Consider the following 11080-nt stretch of genomic DNA (forward strand, 5'->3'; position numbering starts at 1 on the left):
TATCATACACTTGGAAATGGCTAGGTTGCGCGTAAGAGGATGGATGTCTTCCCGAATTTAGCAGGGTCTAAAGCTTATGTTTCATGTTCCCGCCAAACATCTTCGCCCACAGAGATTTGTACATAATTGTGTTGGTTTGTCATCTATGGAATTTTCGACTCCGCAGAACTGAACCCCTTGTAGCACGTTGAAGGTCGGATTTCTCGAGTAGGACGAGGAGACGTTCTTGCTGTTTTTCGGAAATGGATCCACGATTATTGAGCGATGGCTCCTCACGACCACGGTTATTGCGATTATCGTGGTCTTGATGGGTAAGGTTCGTGAGTTCACGTCTTGGTCGGTGCTTCGTTCTCTTCCAGACCGTTCGGCGCGTGTATCCAGATAACGTTAACTTCTTTATTGTGGATGGCAGTATCTTACAGAAACGTTTAGGTATTCTGGTTGCAGCAAATATTCTAATGCCATTTGAGAGTCTGTAATGAGGTTTACGCATATAATCGGTACTTGAGATAGTCGGAATGCGGAGAGGATTGCTCGAACTTCCCCTTCTTCATTCCAGCATGTAGGAGAGTCAGGCAGTCACAAAGATTGCCGGAACATTTACCTACGACAATTTCTTCTTCGTACTTTTAGACACCCCGGATCAGTATAGTGTTAGCATAATTTTGAAATCCTATTCTCATAATTTTGGAATGACCTTGACCCTATGCTTTGACATGTCTTCGACCTATTTCAGAGCGGAAGCCATCGTGGACATTTGCGGCCATTTTGGAACGGCTGCGCCAACGGCGGTCGGCCAAAGAATACGCACGGTTCGATTTCGCGAACGGAACGAGCCAAATGGCGGTATATCGGAAGCCTGTTTTTGTTGGTAGATAAACATGACCACAGAAAGAAAATACTTGATAATAATCACAACGAAATATTCTCCCTGTGCATTGTTACTTATTATTAAATATATTAGGTACAACCAGTCAGTAAGTCAGCTAAACAGCTTTCTAATCAACCCTCAAATCAATCTCATTTTTCAACCTTGTACTATATATAAGGGTGTTTCAGGTAACTTCAGCCTAATCAGATAATCAGTGACGCTTAATCAGCCAACTTCTGAAGCAACGGAGCTAGGAGAGAAATGTAAATTTCAAAGTTGCAAAGTTGTTTGCAGAATGTCCGAATAAACAGTTTCCGTATTTCCACCTATTTATTATTAGTGGTTTTCTGCTTACTGAACAAATACAAAAAAACACCACGTCACATACCCGGTTGCGCGTCCTGATTGCAGCGCTCCCAAATGTTTCCCGCACAAACCACCATCGGCGGGTGCCGCTTGAAAGGCGACAGTTCAGCGATGTAGGCGTTGGCTGTGCCATCAGCGCCAGCGATGGATGGTCTCCCGTGCAACAGTTCGCTACGGCGATAAGCACAGGCAGCGGTTATCGTTTGCGTCGCTGACCTGTCGCTTTTTAAGCGGCAGCAGGGCTATGGCTCTTTGTCCCCCGAACTTTAGGGAGCGCTGCAATCACGACGAGCAAACGGACATGTCACGTATTGTTGTTGATATCGTGCATGAGTAAGCTGAAAAATACTACGGAAAGAATTTATTGGGAAGTTTTGCAAACCGTTATGCAACTTTCTGTTAGGAATATTTTGCGTAGCTTTGCTGCTTTAGAAGTTGGGTAAATAATCTTCACTAATTATGCAATTCGACAAAATACAAAAATTGTTGCTCCAAATCCACGCTGTGAATGTGGTTGGACTGCGAAGCTGTTAACGACACCCACGACGATTACCAATGTGACGTAACTTGAATTCTCACACGGGGGTGTACAAAGAGGGAAGCCAAAGATAACTGAAATGTATTTAACCAAATTTTCTATTATTGCACAACGAATTCACACACATCCACACAAACGCACGCACGCCCACACGTGGAGTCCCTTTGCATAAGGTTGAGAAATCCCCACAGACCCAATCTCGCCTTCACAAAACGCATTTCGAAGCTTCAACTAAATCTCAGCAGATGTATTGTAAAACGAGATAGAAATAGTCAGCCATCCTGCGCCTCAATGCCCTGGAGCGAAGCGCACCCAACTTCGTATGAAAAACACAGAAAACATCCATGTCATGAACACGCGAAGAATAAGAAAGACAAGTTGGAAGCCGGAGGAGTGAACGCAATACTATGGAATGCGAGAATGAAGACAACTTTCGGGTGGAAAACTTCTAAGTGGTAGTTCGACCCCTGGAAGTATGATTAAATGGGCCTCCGTTGAACCAGAGTGGAATTTGAAGGCGTTCCAAGAGCGAGAATGGAGAGAAAAAAGTATGGCTCCGCAATAGGTTTCTTCAAGCTAGAGGGGCTAAATGGGCCAGGAAGACTAATGTCGAACAAACGAGCTCGACTTGCCTTTTTTAGCGCAAGTGACTCATTGATCTCACGCTTCCGTTTGACCAGGAAAGCCGGCATACGAAAAACACATCTCAGCAGGAAACTTACCGTTCGCAATAAATTCTCCATCTCCAAAGATGCCGTCGAGTAGATCGAGCTTCCACAGTTGGTGAAGCTGAGCGAAAATACATCTTTATATGTACGTTGTTTAGTTGCAAATGAAATACGGGAAAAAAGATATACTGAAGCGAGGCGGAGAGAAAAGAGGGAGCGACGTGGGTAATTTGTAATTTAGGCGTCTGAAAACCAAAACAGCAGAAAACACTACAAAAGTAAAGTTTCTAGGGCCTTCTTCGTAAGCCTTCGATGCATGCAAATTTTAGTTTTGTACCACCGAGCCTTGATGCGACAGACACGATGTTGAAGGGCCGTATACAGAGAAACAAACACGCAACCTAAGTCACATGCAGCTAAAGTGAGGGTCTTTTATGGCTAAATTTCAAAGCTAGAAAGCTTAAACTACACGTAGCCTTATGAGGCTTACGTTTCTGTTTCCGGATAACTAAAACGTTAGTAATTATATTTTGGGGTACGTTCATTTTCATTTACTGCACACGTTTTGTGCAACTAAGAAAATTGTAATATGCGACGTCAGGATCGAACTAATCTACAAGCGGAGACTCGGATGCAACAATTCTCTGTTTGCTGAACGGCACAGCTAAGTAAGCGAACTCCAAAAATTGTTTTACATAAGTTTTCTCGACACGTAGAATTATTTCCCACCAGGGAAAAAATAAAAGGGAAGGTGAGGAATTTCATATCGCAAAGATTAGTGCGCTTCAACTTTGGAACATAGGACGACGACCTGGGTGGTCCCACATTCGAAGTCGGGAGCAGTTGAAGGAGTGCATAAAACAAAGCACGTTTGTTTGTAATTTGAAAGAGAGTATATTTGCTATCGAATTAGCTGACGAAGCCTGGAAGGATTAGTTTTACTCTAGGTGACAAACATAAAGCTGTCCTTTTTCCCTCCACCCGCCCCGGTGGCTCAGACGCTGAGGCGTTGCGCTGCTGAGCATGAAGTTGCGGGTTCGATTCGCGGCCGCTGCGGCCGCATTTCTGATGGAGGCTAAAATCAGAAACGCCAGCGTGTACGAGATTTTGGCACACGTTAAAAGTTCCCAGGTGGTCAAAATTAATCCGTAGCCCTCCACTACGGCGCGCCTCATCGCCTGCGTTGCGTCGGTGCGTTAAACCGTACAATCAATCCTATTTCACTCCGGCGTCATTGACGCCTGACTGTCACTGCAACACACCATCTGAAACCACTCGACCCAGGAGAACGGCCGTCACGTAGCATGGGGCCGTGCAAAGTTCACGTCTAGATTCCCCTGCGGTATCTCAATAGTGAGCGGGTGAAGGCTGCCTGCACCCGCACGCGCCCCATTTTTCCAAGAATCATATGCACGCGTACAAATGCCAGGAGGAGAGACACTGGACGTGGCGAGCAGCATGCACGGCTCTGGAAGGAGCCGGAGGATGTGGGGAGGATTATAAGGTGGGGCTATAACCGCACTCCCTCCATAGACGGTCATGCTTTCTAGCAACCCATGATGTAGGTAAGCCAGCTCAAGCGTACACAAATAATCTTAAGGTCCGCTGCATCGCGTTAACCTTATATCGGGGATAACCTTATATGAACGATAAGACATTTTATATTTTCTCGTAATAAGAGAAAATGACTCACCGAAACTAATAATCTAGAAGTTTATTATTGTTAAAAAATAAAGTCAGTAAAACCTATGCTAGTCTCTTTCACCACCGCAATAAAAGAAATGAGTTAGTTTCTATCAAAAATAACGACACAGAAATCGAAGTAATCATTTTCTGAAATACTTAGGTTATGCGCAAATGAAAATTTGTTTTGAAATAAACATATTGCATATGTGTTCATAGAACTGTCTACAACAATAGGCGTTATACGGAGCCATTGTTTTTATCTTCCAATCTTATTTAACTTCCGTCTGTCAATTCATTATTATTGTACTTCATAAACTACGAAATTCTTGTTTGGAGTACTACCACAACTGAAAACTTCCACAAGCCCACAATTCTGCAAAAGCGGGCCATTCGTTTGCGTTTACACTGCTATATCTCTCCCAGTGCTGCTGCTTTTAAAAAAGTGGACATTGCTTCAATAATTCCATATATAACTATTAGCTATATCTTTGGCGTAAACTGGATTTAAACAGTAATGACGACGCCCTGCACTAGCCAGGTGTTCTGTAATAAAACAAATCATTAAAGCCTACAAATCCCGAACACCAGAACCTTGGAAAGTAAATAAATTCCGCACAACATACAGTACACAAATGAACCGGTACTGATTACCTGCAGTGTTAGATACTGCTGCCATTAAAAGAAAAGTCGTCGTTTCAACACTTTCGTTTCAGAGAGTTGTGTGATAAGAGTTTTAAGCCCAATGCACCGTATTGGCGTGTGTTTATGACACTTGTAATCACTCTGATTCGTTCTGAGAACTGTATGGCAGTTGTACTGTGCTACACGTGTTTTTGTTCTGGGGCACAAGTTTTTTACTTGATTTATAACTTACTACACTTGTTTTGTTATTTCTCTCGTCCAGCTTGACTTGCCGCTATTTGTGTGAGGTTCCGAGGGGTCTTTAAGCAATTTTAGCAGCTTTTTGTCCTTGTCTTCCCGCAATATGTTTGTGAAATTAACTAAATTCAATTTATTTCAGAAGATGGAAATCCTAAGACAAGTTTTTTTTATTGGTTTTTGCATACGCTGAACCAAGTACTCGACAGGTAGAGTTTTCCTTCAACGTGGGCCCGAGAAATGAAGGGATTAAGAATATGCGGCTTCGCTGTAAACAAAGAGATACTCCTAAGCACGAAGAAACAAAATCAGAAATATCCACTCAATTTCTGGCTTGTCGTAATAATCCCTTCATCGTACCACCAACTAATGCTGTGCCATCGTAGGCGTTCTTAAAGGATTCCTCTGGTATAGCATAAAGCAATTCAAGTTTATTCGGCAGCAGTAAGGAGATTTCCTATAGCCTATTTTTTTCAGGGACAGACACTCGCTACCTAAGGGGACTTCAAACACAACTAGGCTGCATTCGTCATCTTCAGTTCGTCCTTGTCTTAAATAACCAGGAATAAACAAAGGAAAATTCAGCCATTTCTATGCAAACTCCCTAAACATCGGGATGAAGGAATAAGGGTATGAGTGTGTGGTTCAGAAGGGGTTTAAAGCATAATCGTGTTCAAATGCAGTAAACAAGAAGGAAGAAAAGTAGGTCGAGAACGATAATTATTACGGCATTTGTTTTTCATGCTTCGCATTAGCAACTGCGGCAAACATACCAGACGAGCTGCGAATCTATGTGCTTTGCTTCGGTGGTTTACGTACCTTATATGCGAGCAACAACAAAAAAATTCCCCCGCATTTCCCCGAGGGGGAGAATGTGAAAGTGCGAATGCACGGTTGTCGGCCTGCTTGCGGCGCTTGCGCTCGGCCCCCGCAGCCCACCGCCTCGCCGCCTTCTCTTCCATCTCTTCCATCGGGTTTGTAGTATCACGTGTACACCACGCAGTTATCAAGCCGCTATAACGCCGCTGAGTCGCCAACGCACGCCGCTGACGACGTAGTTTGAATGCGTTAAAGTATAAGGCGCGTCACTAACACTGATATCACCGTCGCGTCCGTGGCTTGGTCGGTAGAGCGTCGCGCTGCGGCCGCAAAGTCCTCGGATCGAAACCTGGCGCCGGATGCTGTTTCTTTTTTAAAAATAGAGGAGCACTGCGGACGCCGCCGCCGCCGCCGCCGCCGCCGGCGGTGGATGGTTTAGGGTCGCTTATAAAGTGCATTCGCACTTAAAAAATAGCGTTTCAAAGGTGAGAGCTGAGAAAAGCTGCATTCACGAGCAACAGCCATTGTACTTGTACTTACCCACCTTATTCGGCATACCGCGATTCTTTCATGTTTTCGCTGTAAAATGCGTAAGATAAGCCTACCAGCACGGCTATGAATAGTGGCAATCACTAGCCGAGGCATATGCACGTACGCAGGGGATGAACGCCCTCCGCGTCACCGCCGACGCTCAAATACGATGCGCTGTTCCCCATCTTTAGAACTTGCTTGGCTCATGGCTGTATAATAAAAATTGTGTTCGCACCAGGCAGAGGGTGGGCTGATTAGGGACTGTGCCCGCTACTCGCAATCAGTCGTTGCTTATTGCAACAGCACGCCAACGAGAACTGGCTTGCGCGTCAGTATCAGTCTGCGCGAGTTCTGCGAGCTTACTCGTGGAAAAATGAATTTTACAGCACAAAAACGTGAATTCAGTATAGAAAGCATCGGCCAAGAAAATGAACTTTAAAAAAAACATGCTTTCTGGGGGATTTTAACCTGCGACTTGGAAAGCAACAGCCTTAGCGCTCCAGACCACTCAACCACGAGCCACCGCTGCCAGTGTTGGAAATATAAAGTATATAATATATACCCTACTAACATATTTACTTAGTTTTAACATTTCAAGCAGCTTAGATGGCTATTGTATAGCGGTGGTGCAGTAAGCGTCCCCCATATTGCCACAATATCTCATGTCTACCGACTAGATTCCTGAGGCGGAAAAGCGTTCGCATTTGCGTGGTCGTGCTGCTAACCGCTGTGATAGTTCACCCAGCCGAAAAATAATGCTTACCGGGTCTTGGTTTAAGCTGCACCACAAAAGTTGCAGTTGATTTTAATACTTCACAACTTATGTTACCTTGGCTGACTGGTAATTGGTCTTACGTTTTAATACTAGCGTACCAGTCAGTAAAGCGACGCATGTGCGCTTGTGCAGAGCTTGTGTGCAGTGACCTGGACTGCGAGCTTGATACAGGGTACAAACTAGCAAATAAAGGCCCGTTCTTCCATTCACAAACGTGTCCTCGCTTAGTTTCAAACAGGTAACGAATTGAGACGACTCATGGGGGGCCGGAGGACTAAGCGCTGGCCCGACTGATTCTGTCGGAGGGACGGCGAGCCGCGCAGTAGTGCAGTCAAGCCAAGCCGCCTTTTTTGACGTCATAGTAAACGCCACAGAAAATGGGCAAGGATTCAGAGAGGAGGACAAAATGCCGAATCGATTTTTCTGGTGTATAAATTCCCGTAAACGCAGCGAGAGTGGTCAAAACATGGCCTACAAAATCCAGACTACATTTCCCGCTCGTAATGTTCACAAGTCACTTCAGTGTCTCTTTAATGTTTTGGCAAGGCATTGTTTGCCCGCGTCATGAAGATAACCTGGTCTTCGGCGGCGCGCGCTCTGTGCTTCGTCGGGATTCACACAACTTGCTCTTGCGTGACTTTCGTTGTTCGCTATTCGCTCGGTGGAGAGTTTTTTGCGTCATGTGGTTTAAACGCTCGTAGATCAATTTGGAAGGTGCGGCCGAAAGAGAGCCGGGTGCTAACGAACTCACGAAAAAACTTCAGAGCCCTTCCAACCTTTAAAGATGGAAGTCCAGCGAAGCTTGATCTCTGGTGGCCTTTGGTATATTGGGACTCAGATATATTGTTGATTAGCTATGAAGAGTTACAAGGAGAGTGGCGCGATGTATATGCACCCTGCTACACGTACTTTATCTGCAGTGGTGATGACCTTCTATGAGTCCTATTTTTTCAGAAAAATTGTGGTCAACTTTTTCCCTCCTCAATGCCATCAAACTGTGGAACGACCTACCATGTCATGTGGCACGGATGAATGAATTATGAGTCTTTTAGCTGGGTAGTGTATCATAACTTTCCTTTATGCTCTCACGTAATTCGTAATTCTGTCACGTAATTCTTTTTCTTCTTGTCTGTAATGCCCTCTTTTGGGCCCTTAAGTGCAAGTGTAAAAAGATTTATAACTTAAGCACTTGAAAAAGTTAAAAACTGCCCTTCGGAAAAACATTGTGATGTAGATCTTTAAACGGCAATTTTAAATATATATGAAGGGCGTTCGTAAAATAAACAAAGTGATTGCAACAAGCTCATAGGTACACAAGGCTAAAATTGCTCGCTGCACTAGAGAGGCTGCCACGTCACAATGCAGTTAGATGCGATTGAATATACCCGCCCGGACGAGCTAGACTAAAATATTATGTTTATGAGGCTTTCACTTCAAGTCAGAACAGTGTGGGCCGTTCGCAGCCGGCAGTCAATCAATGGGCGCGTGGTGAATTGCGTAGGCCCCTGCGGGGCAACGGGTGGCCTCGATGAGCAATTGACGAACACCAAAACAAGATGGGGGTCGCCGCCGGTCACCGATTCGCTCTTCAAGAACCCACGTATTGCCCTCTGCTATGCAATAACCAATGGCTTTGTTGGTGGGTTTTATTTCCTCCGTATCGCTCGCTTCGTTCATGGATCACGTACGCTTCAGGCTTCTCTGCCATTTTTCGCAACTCTATCGGCAACCAGTAGTTGCAATCGTTAGAACTTGCTTCCGGCGCAGACTCGCACCACATAGAGGCTGTGGCGTCATTATTTTTATGACTTAGGTATTCCTTTGTTATTTATTTACACTGTGAGCATACAGCGAAGAGAGGCGTTTACATTCTAAAAAAATTGGCACAGCTTGTGCTAGTTGTGCAAGGCTAGAGAAACAGCACAGCTGGTGGCCCCTCACCCTTCGTCAGCGACCCGGCTATTGCCCCTCACAATAGTTAACGAACAGTCCACTGAAAGGTCTGTATGACTGGTAGGCCCAGATCGTTTTGTCTGCTGCCTTCCACATTTCTCCCAAAGTCGACCGCGTTAGCACGCTCTAGAACCCGCGGCAACCAGCTTCGCGAACTCGGCGTCTGTACCCTCCACGTTAGGCACGAACGCCCGTGAACTGGCGAGGAGAACGGCACGAGCGAGATCAAGGCATGAACGCATTCGCATAGAAGCCTATTTCGTACCGCGAGGGACCTAGGTTATATTCCAACTACGGGGAGCGCTTTTGCCACTGATTTTTGTTGTGGTTAACTTAGGGGATAGACTAGTGCTTTTTTCTGTGTTTTATTATTTATTTCCAACCTCCTAAACACATGCGTGAATTTTCCTTCCCGTCTTGTACTGATGCGTCCTGGGAAGGCAAGATGAAACGGTTTTTGCACGTTATGTGCGCCTAAGTTCGTTGTCAGCTTCTGCAAAATTAACCCATTTGGCACTAATGCTTCTGAAATTCCTATCTGGTCTTTTTCTTTTAGCTGCTGCACACTGCGTTCCAATAAAACCTTTTTGTCTTTGCAATTGGCTACACATGTTATTGTTCCCCGCGGATGCTATCCCCGTACCCCTCGGGCTTTTGGGATGGCCCAGTGGTTATGTTGCCAGTATCACGGCGTGAAGGCTTCCGGTTCGATTCAGGCTACCACACTAACCACATTTCCCTCTTGAGAGTTAGAGGTTTGTTGGTGTGACGGACGGAAAACTCTCGGCCTAAACCACGGCGCAAGAATAAAATAGGAGGGGAATATGAGCTTCCTGGGGCAGCCTGATAACGTCGCAAGCTCTTGGCGAACGTCACGTTTCCGGCATCTGGCGGCAAGCGAAGGAAGTGTGCGGTCAAATTGCCACGCCCGGCGCGCATTCTGTTCGCGCTCGCCCAGTCCAACCCGGCCGCCGCATCACGTCGGTATTTCGCCGGGCCGCCGAAACATTCTGTAGCCAAAGCAAGAGTGTGTGCGCTCTTCTGGGCTTCCGTTGGCTGAAAAACCCGCCTTCACGATTAACCTTCAGTCAAATTTAAACCGGCCAGTACGAGCGAATACAAGGGGCATTTTCTTTTAATTCGTAAACAATCTTGTGCGAGCAGCAAGTTCAAAATACAAACCTGTAAAAAAGAAAAATGTAAAACCTGTAAACGCATGGCCTCATCTCGCATGCGATGCGCTCGAAGCGAGTTGAGTGCATCGGCCAATTTAATGGTTATGCGACAGTGAACTGAAGAGTGCCAGCATCATCGGCGTTGTGAGACGATGACGCGCGCACGCGCGCTACGCCCGGGATAAACGCGAGTACCGTGCCCGCGTCGCTCAGCAGCTCGAGCGCATAGCAATTCACGCCTTGTGGCGAATTCTGCAAACAGCAGTATTGCTTTTAATACATTCAACCAGGTGCCGCTGTCAAATTCTTCGCCGCCGCAGCTGCGGACCTACGTAGATCGCCGTAGTAGAGTAGCCGTAGTTATCATGGTGGCATTATCTGGTCGCTAGATGGCGCCGGCTGCAATGGGCTTTTCTTCTCCTATACATTCTTGCTCTGTGTCCTAAACACCTCCGCTGTTAAACACCTCCGCTGTTAAAGTATTACCAAACATTAAATTCAGATACAACTGGAGAAAAAAGAGAGGCGCTTGAATTATTGAGCATACGCCTGCCAGTAGAACCACGTACGCATTCACATTCTCTTAGCAAATAAGAAACAAGCCCAAGCTAATAGGATGTAACGCAGGGTAGTATGTTGCATAACGCCACATCGAAGGTTTTGGCGTAACTAAGTTCTTCAAATTTGTTATGCAAGGAATTCCATTTGTCTATCACCTTGACGAAAAAACATTTCAGTCTCTTATATAATTCGTCGAGTTGACGTGCTGCGTCCGCATAGTGCGCACAGATGAAGTTTCGCACGCAACGTACAGTCTTT

The sequence above is a fragment of the Haemaphysalis longicornis genome, unplaced genomic scaffold, assembly GCF_048455015.1.
Source record: "Haemaphysalis longicornis isolate Haplotype H1 unplaced genomic scaffold, Haemaphysalis longicornis Haplotype H1 scaffold_4, whole genome shotgun sequence".
Taxonomy (NCBI): Eukaryota; Metazoa; Arthropoda; class Arachnida; order Ixodida; family Ixodidae; genus Haemaphysalis; species Haemaphysalis longicornis.